This window comes from Pelobates fuscus, chromosome 3 (assembly GCF_036172605.1).
Source record: "Pelobates fuscus isolate aPelFus1 chromosome 3, aPelFus1.pri, whole genome shotgun sequence".
Taxonomy (NCBI): Eukaryota; Metazoa; Chordata; class Amphibia; order Anura; family Pelobatidae; genus Pelobates; species Pelobates fuscus.
In genome coordinates this window covers 121,177,978-121,193,562 of record NC_086319.1, presented here as the reverse complement: position 1 = coordinate 121,193,562, position 15,585 = coordinate 121,177,978, and positions in this window count along the sequence as shown.

The following is a 15,585-nucleotide window of genomic DNA, read 5'->3' as shown; positions in this document are numbered from 1 at the left end:
AGGCCCTGGCGTGAGTGATAGAGTAGTCGTGAAACTGCGTGTTATCTTGGATGGTATGTAGTGGATCATAGGGAGTGCCTGAAAGAAAACCTTAAATTGAGAGCGTGCAAAGTGTGATCAGTTGTGAAGTGAACACCAGGAATAAAAACGTAGACTAGAAAGAACTGAGGGGTTGGTATCTGCCAAATCAGCCTGTGAATCAGCCACAGTGGCGGCGAGTATGACCGCCCTTGCTAATGAAATCGCAGGCTGCGGAGTTGTCAGAGCAGCATTTAACTGCCTTGCCGGTCCAAAGATGACCCCATGTGAGGGTGGCCGCCACGTTGGGGTAGATCTCTGACAAAGTAGAAGTCTCTCTAAAGGCCGGCAAGGCATCCATCACAGTGGGCCAGGCATCCCTGACCCGAGGTTGCCTGGGGAGAGAGGGACCCCGAGTGTTGTGAAAAGGAGGCTGTGGTGGTGTGAACACTGTTAGGTGTTTGTGAACCTGCTAAATCAACAAAAAATTCATCCAGATAGTGGATGACCTGAATATTTTTAGGAGCGGCCAGCAGAGATTTTGTGCGAAGATGTTGAATACTTAGGGCTGCTCCTAGAGCCAAACGTAGACAAGGTGCCATTGTGGTGAATAGGTAGTAGATTAACACCTTAAGGACCAAACTTCTGTAATAAAAGGGGAACCATGACATGTCACACATGACATGTGTCCTTAAGGGGTTAAAGGCGCTGGATAAGTCTGACTTGCTCAACCAAGCCTTACTACTTGCTGAAGTGATAGCTTGTATGGCATGGTCGATTTGCGTAGTGCAGTGAGAACTCCTTAACGGGAATGAGGAGTTTTGATGCTGGGAATGGAAGTAGAGATCAGACGTATTAAAGAGTATTGTGAATGGCTACCTCGATGGGAATGGTACAGCAAGATGAGAAGTGTGAGGACCGGAAAAGAGGCGATCGTGAAACCAGCGTGTGATTGCTGTGGACAGAAGGTGGTCCACCGTAAGAGGGTCAATGGGGTCATAATAGGATGGGGCATATGAATGTACCTGTGGGAATGGTGATAAGGCCTGTGTGATTGGAACAGAGTGGGCCAGTGAGACGTATGGAGTAGTGATAGTGGATGGTGGGGGACGGGGTGGGAAATGAGGGGTAAGTCAGACTGTATGACCGAGATCGCCAGGTGAGGGCCTGCCGGGCTTAATGAGACATCTGGTGTGGCTACAGCCGATTCCACTTATCAGCCTGTTGATCATTTGGAGGCTGGCCGGGATAGCGACCGGGGTCTCCTGATTGGAATCTGAGGAGTAAGCTGATGGCCCTTGTGAACTAGAGCCGAGCCTGAGGACGTTGGCCTTAGCCGTCGTGAGCATGTGTAGTCCTGCATTACTGGTAGTGGCTGGAGATGGGATACCCCTATTATTGAGCTCTGCTGACATTTTTGGAATGTAGCAGTATCCCTGGTAACTGAGGGTAGAAGGGGTGAGGGATTTCTTTGGAGACCCAGGCCTGACTGGTGTGCTGGGTATTTTGTCCAACAGCAGACCGATTATTGGGATAAGTAATGTGTCTTAGAGGTGTGGATGAGACCTTTGGAGAACTGGCCTGCTAGCTAGTGCCGAAGCGAAAAAAAAAATTCTAGAACCAAGTGACAGGTGAGGCCCTCCCAGTGACAAGTGGTGGAGAGAGGCTCTACCTATGATTTGGGCCAATGGAATTTTGTGGCCACATGAACGTGGTGGCAGGGTGTCGGCCTCTTGGTGACTGTAAGAGATTCAATACGTGTGGCCATGACTTGGTAAGCCCTAACTGTAGCCCTAAAGAAGGGCGAGCGAGGTAGCTAACTATGATTTGGTCGTGGGGCTGAACCTCCGTGTATGAGGTGGGGGTGTAGACCTCGCGGGACCGTAGTATTACTTAGGATAGCTAAGGCCAGCGCCTAACCCTCAATGCCAGTTCTCTAGCCTGATGGGGCTTGTCTCTTAGAATGGTGTGATATAACCTACGTAGATACTTAACCTTGAGTGTTTGTCCTCTTTCTTTGGGCAATGCGCAGGAAGATTACAATATAGTCTTGCTTCTGCAGGGAACGAGCCCAGTCCGGGAAACCTTAGGGGAAAAAGATTCTAGTGGGCCTAGGGCCCACAAGTATAATGAGTGTAAAAATGTTGAACGTATGGGTAGGTGTGTATCAGAGATACTGTAACGTAAGAACTTGGGTAAGCTGAGGGACCTGAACGTAGGTCCGTAAATTAGAGACAAGCCCCTGTGTTCCCACAAATGTGAATATTTTTGAATAAAACTAAGGCAAAGTGAGGCCTTAAGAAGAAACGTAACCGTAGTGAGTAAGATTACCAATACCTGATACTGTAATGCAGGGAACCAGGTAGCCTGTATGTTGCCGATGGCGTAGGACTTGGCGAGCTGCGGTAATGACGCAGGTCTAAGTAATGATATGTAGAACTGAATGACAAAAACATGTACCGTTAAATATGGTAGTAATACGGTGGATTATAATAATGAGATTGTTGTTGACATTTGTGAGGAATCTTAGACCAGGTTTGTTTTGAAGTTTAGAACCCACTTTGGGAGGTGGGGGGCTGTATGAGATCATGGAGGCTGAATGAGGCCTCAAGGGAAAATGTAAAAGGGTAAACCTTCTTACCCATTACCGAAATGCGGGATACTAGGAACCTCTTCTTGGAGCTTTGCTTGAAGAAAATTATAAGTAGAAGCAAGGTGGCGTAGGTTTTTGTGATTGATGTTATAATCGCAGTGAGGAAACACAGATCTGGCCTGTTTGAAGTTTAGAACTCACTTTGGGAGGTGGGGAGGCTGAAATGAGACTGTGGAGGCTGAATGAGGCCTCGAGGGAAAATAGAACTGGTAAACCTTTTTACTTGATACAGTAACAAACCTAAAAACATATGCAGACTAAGTGTAAGGAACCAGTATATAAGGACTTTTAAGGAACAGAGGTTTTTTAAAATTGTGCTAATGGTCTGTAATGAGCCTGGTGAAAAATGACCGTAAGGGAAAGTACAATAGATAGAGATGTCCCGAATAGTTCGCTGGCGAATAGTTCCTGGCGAACATAGCTTGTTCGCGTTCGCCACAGCGGGCGAACATATGCGATGTTCGGTCCGCCCCCTATTCGTCATCGTTGAGTAAACTTTGACCCTGTACCTCACAGTCAGCAGACACATTCCAGCCAATCAGCAGCAGACCCTCCCTCCCAGACCCTCCCACCTCCTGGACAGCATCCATTTTAGATTCATTCGGAAGCTGCATTCTTATTTTTTTTAGACAGAAGTGTGCTATATTTGAGCATGCTAGGCTGAACATGCGTGTATCATGGCTAGTTGCACTGAGGGTATGAGTATATAGCAGTACATTGTTGTGAAAGATGGCTGTCATGTTTAGGGTGTAGCTTGCACGTTATCAATAGTGATGTACCGAACTGTTCGCTGGCGAATAGTTCCTGGCGAACATAGCGTGTTCGCGTTTGCCACGGCGGGCGAACACATGCGCGGTTCGATCCGCCCCTATTCGTCATCATTGACTAAACTTTGACCCTGTGCCTCACAGTCAGCAGACACATTTCAGCCAATCAGCAGCAGACCCTCCCTGCCATACCCTCCCAACTCCTGTACAGCATCCATTTTAGATTTATTCTGAAGCTGTATTCTTAGATAGAGGAGGGAAAGTGTAGCTGCTGCTCATTTGATAGGGAAATGTATAGCTAGGCTAGTGTATTCAGTGTCCACTACAGTCCTAAAGGGCTCATCTGATCTCTGCTGTAAGGACAGCACCCCAAAAAGCACCCTTTTTAGGGCTAGAACATCAGTCTGCTTTTTTTTGTGTGTAATCTAATTGCAGTTGCCTGCCTGCCTGCCAGCTTCTGTGTCAGGCTCACAGTGGATACTGTGCCCACTTGCCCAGTGCCACCACTCATATCTGGTGTCACAATAGCTTGCATTTAAAAAAACATTTCACTGTAATAGATTGAATAGCAGTTAGTTGTCTGCAAGCATGTGTGTCAGGCCTACAGCGTGTACTCTGCCAACCTCTGCCAGTGCACAGTGCCACTCATATCTGGTGTCACAATAGCGTGCATTTAAAAACAAAAACACTTTTTTCACTGTTATAGATTGAATAGCAGTTAGTTGTCTGCAAGCGTCTGTGTGTCAGGCCAACAGCGTGTACTCTGCCAGTGCACAGTGCCACTCATATCTTGAGGCACAATAGCGTGCATTTAAAAACCCCAAAACTTTTTTTTCACTGTTATAGATTGAATAGCAGTTACTTGTCTGCAAGCGGGTGTGTCAGGCCTACAGCGTGTACTCTGCCAACCTCTGCAAGTGCACATTGCCACTCATACCTGGTGTCACAATAGCGTGCATTTAAAACCAAAAAACTTTTTTCACTGTTATAGATTGAATAGCAGTTACTTGTCTTCAAGCGGGTGTGTCAGGCCTACAGCGTGTACTCTGCCAACCTCTGCAAGTGCACATTGCCACTCATATCTGGTGTCACAATAGCGTGCATTTAAAACCAAAAAACTTTTTTCACTGTTATAGATTGAATAGCAGTTACTTGTCTACAAGCGGGTGTCAGGCCTACAGCGTGTACTCTGCCAACCTCTGCAAATGCACAGTGCCACTCATATCTGGTGTCACAATAGCGTGCATTTAAAAACCAAAAACTTTTTTCACTGTTATAGATTGAATAGCAGTTAGTTGTCTGCAAGCGGGTGTCAGGCCTACAGCGTGTACTCTGCCAACCTCTGCAAGTGCACAATGCCACTCATATCTGGTGTCACAATAGCGTGCATTTAAAAACCAAAAACTTTTTTCACTGTTATAGATTGAATAGCAGTTAGTTGTCTGCAAGCGGGTGTCAGGCCTACAGCGTGTACTCTGCCAACCTCTGCAAGTGCACATTGCCACTCATATCTGGTGTCACAATAGCGTGCATTTAAAACCAAAAAACCTTTTTCACTGTTATAGATTGAATAGCAGTTAGTTGTCTTCAAGCAGGTGTGTAAGGCCTACAGCGTGTACTCTGCCAACCTCTGCAAGTGCACATTGCCACTCAAATCTGGTGTCACAATAGCGTGCATTTAAAACCAAAAAACTTTTTTCACTGTTATAGATTGAATAGCAGTTACTTGTCTGCAAGCGGGTGTCAGGCCTACAGCGTGTACTTTGCCAACCTCTGCAAGTGCACATTGCCACTCATATCTGGTGTCACAATAGCGTGCATTTAAAACCAAAAAACTTTTTTCACTGTTATATATTGAATAGCAGTTAATTGTCTGCAAGCGGGTGTCAGGCCTACAGCGTGTACTCTGCCAACCTCTGCAAGTGCACAATGCCACTCATATCTGGTGTCACAATAGCGTGCATTTAAAAACCAAAAACTTTTTTCACTGTTATAGATTGAATAGCAGTTAGTTGTCTGCAAGCGGGTGTCAGGCCTACAGCGTGTACTCTGCCAACCTCTGCAAGTGCACATTGCCACTCATATCTGGTGTCACAATAGCGTGCATTTAAAACCAAAAAACCTTTTTCACTGTTATAGATTGAATAGCAGTTAGTTGTCTTCAAGCAGGTGTGTAAGGCCTACAGCGTGTACTCTGCCAACCTCTGCAAGTGCACATTGCCACTCAAATCTGGTGTCACAATAGCGTGCATTTAAAACCCAAAAACTTTTTTCACTGTTATAGATTGAATAGCAGTTACTTGTCTGCAAGCGGGTGTCAGGCCTACAGCGTGTACTTTGCCAACCTCTGCAAGTGCACATTGCCACTCATATCTGGTGTCACAATAGCGTGCATTTAAAACCAAAAAACTTTTTTCACTGTTATATATTGAATAGCAGTTAATTGTCTTCAAGCGGGTGTGTCAGGCCTACAGCGTGTTCTCTGCCAACCTCTGCAAGTGCACATTGCCACTCATATCTGGTGTCACAATAGCGTGCATTTAAAACCCAAAAACTTTTCTCACTGTTATAGATTGAATAGCGGTTAGTTGTCTTCAAGCGGGTGTCATGCCTACAGCGTGTACTCTGCCAACCTCTGCAAGTGCACATTGCCACTCATATCTGGTGTCACAATAACGTGCATTTAAAACCAAAAAACTTTTTTCACTGTTATAGATTGAATAGCAGTTAGTTGTCTGCAAGCGGGTGTCAGGCCTACAGCGTGTACTCTGCCAACCTCTGCAAGTGCACAATGCCACTCATATCTGGTGTCACAATAGCGTGCATTTAAAACCCAAAAACTTTTTTCACTGTTATAGATTGAATAGCAGTTAGTTGTCTGCAAGCGGGTGTCAGGCCTACAGCGTGTACTCTGCCAACCTCTGCAAGTGCACATTGCCACTCATATCTGGTGTCACAATAGCGTGCATTTAAAACCAAAAAACTTTTTTCACTGTTATAGATTGAATAGCAGTTAGTTGTCTTCAAGCGGGTGTGTCAGGTCTACAGTGTGTACTCTGTCAACCTCTGCAAGTGCACATTGCCACTCATATCTGGTGTCACAATAGCAGGCATTTAAAACCAAAAAACTTTTTTCACTGTTATAGATTGAATATCAGTTACTTGTCTTCAAGCGGGTGTGTCAGGCCTACAGCGTGTACTCTGCCACTCATATCTGGTCTCACAGTAGCTTGCACGCATAGTACCACTAATCGTTGTGGTTGTGGTGCTGTGATTCCCTTTTGCTCTAGAATAATGCCTAATTTTCAGAGGCCACGTACCCTGAACTTGAAAAGTTCTGAGGACATAGTTGACTGGCTAACACAGGACACCCAATCTTCTACAGCTTCCGCTCGGAACCTTGACGCACCATCCTCCTTCAGCTTAGCTTCGGGCACCTCTCAAGATACCACTCACCCGCCTGCCGCCACCACCAACACTAGCACCACAGCCGCTTCACTTTATCTGTCAGAGGAGTTATTTACACATCCGTTTGAAGAAATGAGTGATGCGCAACCATTATTGCCAGAGGATGTAGATAACAGGGATATGTCTCAGTCAGGCAGCATTACACACATGGACGTACGGTGTGATGATGATCAGGGCCGGCGCGTCCATAAGGCGGCACAGGCAGCCGCCTTAGGGCACACCGGCTCTGGGGGCGCAAAATTCCAGTGACCGGCAGGAGGGAAGTGCTCGCTCCTGCCTGGTCACCTCCTAGATCCCCGGAGCTGCTGGGAGGCGTACGGCTGAAGTTGATTAGGAGGCGGCGAGAGAGCTCTCTGATCTCTCTGACCGGCTCCCTCGCGCGCCTTTTGCTGATGCCGCGGGAGCCGGAATATGACGTCATATTCCGGCTCCCACGGCATCAGAAAACAGCCTGCGAGGGAGCCGGTCAGAGAGATCAGAGAGCTCCCTCCTAATCAACTTCAGCCGCACGCCTCCCAGCAGCCTCACTGGACCACCAATGAGAGACCCACGCCAGCACTCCAGGTAGGGAGGCTGGGTGGGACATTTAAATGTAATTTATTATTAATTACTTTATTAATTACTGTGTGTGTGCATGTGAGTGTGAGTGTGTATGTCAGTGTGTATGTGTGTGAGTGAGTGTGTGTGTGTCTGTCAGTGTGTGTGTCTGTCAGTGTGTGTAAGTGTGTCTATGAGTTTGTGTGTGAGTGAGTGTGTCTGTCGGTGTGTGTGAGTGTGTATGTCAGTGTGTATGTGTGTCTGTGAGTTTGTGTGTGTCTGTCAGTGTGTGTGTGTGTGAGTGAGTGTGTGTGTGTGTCTGTCAGTATGTGTGTCTGTCAGTGTGTGTGTAAGTGTGTCTATGAGTTTGTGTGTGAGTGAGTGTGTCTGTCGGTGTGTGTGAGTGTGTCAGTGTGTGTGTGCGCATGTGAGTATGTGTGTCTGTCAGTGTGTGTGTGTTCGAGTATGTGTCTGTGAGTTTGTGTGTGTGTGAGTATGTATTTTTCTGTATGCCTGTCTGTATGTATGTATCTGTATGACGGTATGCCTCTGTATGTATGTATGTATGTGTCCGTATGCCTGTATGTCTTGTACGTATGTTTCTGTATGTCTCTGTATGCATGTATGTAACTGGATGTATGTTTGTCTCTGAATGTCTGTATATATGTCTCTGTATGCATGTATGTAACTGCCTTTATGTCTCTGTATGTACGTATGTGTGTGTCTGTGTGTCTCTGTATGCCTGTATGTCTTTGTATGCATGTTTCTGTATGTATGTATGTGTCTGTATGACGGTATGCCTCTGTATGTATGTATGTGTCTGTATGACGTTATGTCTCTGTATGCATGCATGTATCTGTATGTGTGTATGTCTTTGTATGCCTGTATGTATGTATGTATGTGTCTGCATGCCTGTATGTCTCTGTATGTATGTTTCTTTATGCCTGTATGTCTGTATGTATGTGCCTGAATGTCTTTGTATGTATGTTTCTGTATGCCTGTCTGTCTGTATGTGTCTGTATGACGGTATGCCTCTGTATGCATGTATTTCTTTATATGCCTGCATGTCTCTGTATGCATGTATGTCTCTGCTTGTATGTCTCTGACTGTATGTGTCTGTATGTCTCTGTATGATTATTGCTGTCTTTGTATGACAGTGTACCTGTATGACTTTGACTGTGTGACTGAAAAATTATGCCTGTGTGCCTGTGGCTTGGGAGGAAAGACACACAGGTGAAGATGCATTTTTTTTTTAAATGAGGGTTGAGGGCGCCAAAATGCATCTTCGCCTGTGTAACTAAAAATCCTAGCACCGGCTCTGATGATGATGATGTTATACCCGCTGCTTGCTGCGTTGTCAGATACAAGTGAAGCGGTTGATGATGACGATGCGTCCATGGATGTCACGTGGGTGCCCGCTGGGCAAGAAGAAGAACAGGGCGAAAGTTCAGATGGGGAGACAGAGAGGAAGAGGAGACGAGTTGGAAGCAGGGGGAGGTTGTCTCAAGGAGCTAGTGGCACAGTCAGACAGCATGCATCGGCACCCGGGGTCAGCCCGACAGCACGCCAATCAACGCATGCTGTGTCCACCACCAGAATGCCGTCATTGCAGAGCTCAGCAGTGTGGCATTTTTTTTGTGTGTCTGCCTCTGACAACAGCGATGCCATTTGCAACCTGTACCAAAACAAACTGAGTCGTGGGAAGTCCAACACCCACCTAGGAACAACTGCTTTGCGTAGGCACATGATCGCACATCACAAACGCCTATGGGATCAACACATGAGTACAAGCAGCACACAAACTCAAATCCGCCATCCTCCTCCTGGTCCAGCATCTTCAGCCACGTCAACCACTGCTGTCCTCCTTGCCCCCTCTCAACCATCCGCCACTCCGTCTCTCGTCTTGAGCAGTTCCCGCTCAACTGCCCACAGTCAGGTGTCTGTCAAGGACATGTTTGAGCGTAAGAAGCCAATGTCAGAAAGTCACCCCTTGCCCAGCGTCTGACAGCTGGCTTGTCTGAACTATTAGCCCGCCAGCTTTTACCATACAAGCTGGTGGAGTCTGAGGCGTTCAAAAAAATTGTGGCTATTGGGACACCGCAGTGGAAGGTACCCGGACGAAATTTCTTTTCACAAAAGGCAATCCCCAACCTGTACTCGATTGTGCATTTCTGAACGTGTGGTGCATGCCTATTATCCCCTAAAGGAATGGTATACCATTCAAGTCTTGTTCTTCAGGAAATTAAACGTAAGATTTAGTAGAATATTTTATTTTTTTTTTTAAATCAAGATACCTTATTTACAGATTCTTATGAATAGTGGATTGACTTTTAATAGCACATGTATCCCATACCTTATTATAATATTATGCTTTTTTGATATTGCAGGTACCTTGTATCTAGAAAATGATTAAGATACAAGAGGGCTATATATAAATTACCCCCTCCCCTTCACTCTTAGTATAGGGATGGTGAATTGGGTCAAGACCAGCCAAGTACCTTCATGGCCCCTACACCTGGACCCTAGCCTACTGCCTTAAATTGTCTTGTGGTTAATCATAGACACTATGCCATATATTTGCAAAAAAAAAATCACTGGCAATTTTTTCCATTTTTAAAAGGTGGCTGTAGCAGACTCCATTCCCTTGTGTTCGGTTGTCCTTAGCCCCTGTTTCATCTCCCGAATGAGTGATGTGTGGTCCCCTTGTTATGCCACAGCGAACACCAACCTCCCCTGGCTCTTAACCACAAATTAACAACTTGACACCTTCGCTTGAGTGCTTTCCCTGGGTGGTCAAGTGCATGGTGGCCATTTTGTCTCCTGAACGCAGGCAGCAGTACCTGGTCGTCGAACGCCTGGAACTATTGGAACACATTTTATGACCAATGTAGTGTTTTTTTTTTTATAATTCTTTATTTTTGTAGTGCAAAAAACGTTACAGATAGGCTTGCAGAGCCACAACAGCTAGTATAAGTTGTTCATTCAATACAGGTAAACAGTTGTAGGCATCAATACATTTTTTTGTGTATTACGTTGCTATTACCGGTGGGCGGCTAGCATGCAACTCCTGTCTAAGGGTCGCCAGATGGGTATTCTTTGTATACATGCAGGGCAGGGTGCATGAGATGCCTCTAATACAGAAGAGTGGAATAGGGTCCAGGGGACTTATAGCAGGTGAAATAGGCTTGCACCCCCTTTGTATGCTAATGGGGTGGTAATATCAGTAGATCTGATGGTAAATGGAGGGGGGGGGGAAGAAAACCTGGAGCAGTATGTGGTGAATTGTCTTAAGAGGTACATTTCTTATGCCATATGTAATAAAGACAAAACTATAAATTTATAACGGTACTCATGGAGGTTTCAGAAATAATAAACAAAACTTTACAAAACTTGACAGCATCAGGCCGCCTTGGTTGCAAAGAGTTCAGGGCACCGATGTGGATGCTGCTTCTCCTCTCTGGGCCACTGGTACGAATGGGCGCACTGTAGCGGGATTCCAGACTGTGGAGCTCGTTGCGTTGGTATGCGCGGTTTGCTCAGATACTTGCTTGTCCAGCTCGAGCATCTGCATTACGGCGGGGATCTCTGCTGCTTCATGCACTTTGATGTTCCCAGTATCTTTGGGTATGATCAGGCTTCTGGGTGTGCCCATCTGTAGGGTATGTTGTGTGCAAGGAACTCCTTAGTTAGGGGTCTCAGGGACCGTCTCCAGTCCCTGGTGGCTTTTGATAGATCGGGGTAGAAGGTTAGGGAATAGCCCTCAAAGTGTAAAGGGGACTTATTACGCACGGCGGTTAAATGGTCTCAGCCTTGCTGTAACCGGATGATTACATCCTCCCCCCCCCCTTTATGTGGTACCTGTCGGTTGCCTGGAGATCCGGTACCAGCTATCTAGGGACATCCCTTTGGCCTGTCTGGCTGTAAAGAGTGTGCTGAAATAGGTGTGGTAGTTTATTGGTCTCCACTGCATCAGGTAGGCCTCGAACTTTAATGTTCTTGCAGCGCCTTTTATCTTCCAGCGCTGCCATGCTGTCTTGGTGTTGTCTTTGGACCTTTTGCAGGGCAAGGAGTTGCTGCTCCACTACCCCAAGTCGGGTCTCCTGTGCGGCAGTGTTAAGCTCTGTTTTTTGCAGTTAGGCTGATACACTGCTAATCTCTTCGCGGAACTTGCCGATGTCAGCTGCAATATTGCGGCGCAGCTCACCAAGCATGTCCCTCAGTGTCTCCTCCGTGATCGGATGCTTTGCAGGTGAGTGGGTCGGTCTGCTCATAGCCTGTTCAACGTAGTCACCCTCTTCAGACACAGACACCTCGCTGGACGAGTTGTATCGGCTCTCCATCTGCGGCGCCATTGCGGGCCTTTGGGAGTGTTGAGGCTTTCGCAAGAGATCACCGATATCTGCGGTGGTAGGGGGTCTGTTTGGCTTAGGCTTTTTGCTACGTCGCCCCATGCCCTCTGGGGAACAGGATGCCTCCAAGGGTAGGCATCCTCCGTTTTTGGTCTTAGTTAAGCATTTTTATTTATCGGAGCTCGAGGCATGTGCGTCCTCTCAGTATGGCTTCTTGCTCTGCCCCCCCTGAATGTGTTTATATGTGTGTGTATCTGTGTATGTGTAAATGTGTATATTTATCTGTGTACGTATGTATGTATGTGGCAGTGTATGTGTTTGGGATCGACCGATTTTTTAGAGCCGATACTGATAATCTGTGAACTTTCAGGCCGATAGCCGATAACTTAACGATACCGATATTCTGCACATTTACCATTTAAAAAAAATTAAACAGTTAATACTATCTGTGTCTGGTGGTCTAGTTTGTTTTGTGAGGGCTTTTTTTGTCTCAAATAGCTTGAAGGCTTTTAAAGTGAGTCATAACCTTTTTATATCTTGTGAGCTTTTATCATCTACTGTGTGGTTGTCAGGGTACCTGCTGTCTCTACCTCTGTGGAGGTGAGACACTTGGACGTTCTTCCTCGCAAAAGGGTTGAATCACTCGTTCCTCGCGGTTCCCTCGGTCGTTTACACGCCGGCCGCGAGGGATCCACTTCCTTTTATGACGCGGCGTTCAGTAGCCGACGTCATGACGACAACCCAACCCGATCTGTCAATCAAGCCCCAAGCACGAATGAGGATTCGTCGGGGGCGTGATTACCTGTTTAGAATCAGGGTATAAAAGAGGGCTTTCTACGTTTGTTCATTGCCCTGTCGTGGTTCAAGCTTGTCTAGTCACTCAGTGCTCTTGTATTCTGTTAGTTTCTTTGGTTTTGACCCGGCTTGTCTGTTCTACCTCGTTTACCTCTATTACCCTTTGACTCGGCTTGTCTCTCGTTTACCTGCTCTCTCGTTCCCTCGACCTCGGCTTGTCTCTAGACCATTCTTTACCACTACTTACGTTAGTCCGGCCATTCTAAGGTCCGGTATACGTACTCTGTACCTGTTTGTACTCTGCGTGTTGGATCCCTGTCCCGATCCTGACATTACGACAGGGCCATGGATCCTGCAGGTACAAACACTCAGGTTGGTCCTTCCGATTCTAGATTTGATGCCATGGATCACAGAATGGACCAGATGGCTCTAGCGCTGCAAGCTTTATTATCTCGATCTAGTAATCCACCGGAGGAGATGCGAGCTACGTCCATCTCTCCTGTAAGTTCAGGTCTAGAAGTAGCCACTGTAGGTGCTTCTTCCCGTATTACACTTCCTGTACGTTATGGTGGTTCTCCGGAGAAGTGCCGTGGTTTCTTAAACCAAATTGGTATTCATTTTGAATTACAACCTCGCTCTTACCCTACAGATAGGGCAAAGGTTGGATTCATTATCACACTCCTCATTGATAAGGCTCTGAGATGGGCCAATCCTCTGTGGGAGAATGAGAATTCAGCAGGGAGACGAGTGGAAAACAGCGTTCAATACTCGATATGGGCACTATGAGTACACGGTAATGCCTTTTGGGCTCTGTAATTGTCACGTCTAAACATTTGTTATGAAGGAACACAACTGCAGATTTCTTATAGTTTGAATATTTATTAAAGAAAGTAAATGGTATTGACTTTAATTCCAATTTACAGGTACTGTAGCTTTAAGTAGTAAACGATAACTGAAGTCCACAATTATATGCACTGTAGTTTTAAGTAGTAAACGATAACTGAAGTCCACAATTATATGCACTGTAGCTTTAAGTAGTAAACGATAACTGAAGTCCACAATTATATGCACTGTAGCTTTAAGTAGTAAACGATAACTGAAGTCCACAATTATATGCACTGTAGCTTTAAGTAGTAAACGGTAACTGAAGCAGCAAGAGTCCTTTAGTAGTATTAATTAATTAGGTGATAAGAAGTTACAATAGCTGTTCCATAGACTTTAACTGAAGTAAGATAGATGCAGCTAACTGAGACAAGTATGAGTTGAAGTTAGCTGTAACGGGTTGGCTTTAACGAAGGACTTTGGAGACAGGAAATAACAGCTTTGAGATGCAACGCTTATCACAGAGGTTTTACTTAGCTTCCGGCACATAGAACACTGGTTCCCGAGATTTCCTCAGAGGCGGTTTATCCTGCATGGATAGAGTTCAGCTTTAGCCGTGGATGAGGAAAGGTGAAGGGAACTTGAAGTCTTCCAGTCCGGTCCGGTAACAGCAGGCTTTCACAACGATGTTGCAGCCGGTTCGTGAGTACGGAACGTAGCTCATTAATCCAGCGTCGATCAGCTGGTGCGGTCAGATTAAATAGGGAGACCGGGTCATAAAGAGGTGTGGCTAAGCTCCGTGGAACCAGGAAGTAAGGGGATATTATAATTAAGGCATGACAGTAATGCACCGGCAGTATTTCAGGATCTGATCAATGAAGTTCTTAGGGAATTTCAACAGGATTGTGTTATTGTATATTTAGATGATATACTAATACACTCTAGAGAAATTGAGACCCACCACAGACAAGTCAGAAGGGTATTGCGCAAACTTCTACAACATGGATTGTACTGCAAATTGGAGAAATGTAGTTTTGATCAATCTCAGATAAACTTTCTTGGTTACGTGATTTCTGGGGAAGGCTTTAAAATGGACCCGGATAAACTCCAGTCTATTTTAGATTGGCCATTACCTAGGGGTCTCAAGGCCATTCAGAGGTTTATTGGATTCTCCAATTATTATAGGCGCTTCATTAAAGGATACTCTTCCATTATTGCTCCTATTACCAATATGACCAGACAAGGGGCTGACACTAAGACTTGGTCTACTGAAGCTCTCGTTGCCTTCAAGACACTTAAGGAACTTTTTGCTTCTGCACCAATTTTAGTTCACCCCGATACAACTTTACCTTTCCTACTCGAGGTAGACGCCTCAGAGACAGGTATAGGTGCCATCTTGTCTCAAAGGTTAGGCGTGGATAAACCATTACATCCGTGTGTTTTTTTTTCCAAGAAACTATCTGGGACTGAAAGCAGATATGATATTGGTGACAGGGAACTACTAGCTGTTATTATGGCCTTAAAGGAGTGGAGACATTTATTGGAGGGGACCTTGCATCCTGTTACTATTCTGACGGATCACAAGAACTTGTCTTATATTGGGGAGGCCAAGCGCTTATCCGCCAGACAAGCTCGTTGGTCCTTGTTCCTCACCCATTTCAATTACGTGCTCACTTATAGACCTGGTTCTAAGAACTCTAAGGCCGATGCTTTGTCTCGCCAACATGAACCTTCTACTATATCTGAGACGGTTTTCTCTTCTATAGTTCCCAAGTGCAATATTATCGCCAACACTAGCCTCAGGATTCATTCTCCGTTGCTTGCCGAGATTATGAAGTTACAACATCTGGCTCCTAGACAGAGTCCTGAGTCACTGTATTTTGTTCCTGCTGAACTCCAACTAGAACTGCTACAATGCTTTCACAATAATAAGGTGGCTGGGCATCCTGGCATTCGTAAGACATGCTCCTTAATAGCCAAAGATTTCTGGTGGCCCACCTTACGTAAAGATATTAGGGATTTCGTCGAAGCATGTGAGGTCTGTATGAAGACTAAACGACCTCAGACGAGGGGGGCGTGGCCTAGCAGCGGAGCGGAATGGCTGCCTAATCTCTGAGCTCCTCCGTACTCGCCCTGCAAATCGCTAGAAAGCTGCCCCAAACGCAAATATGGGGAA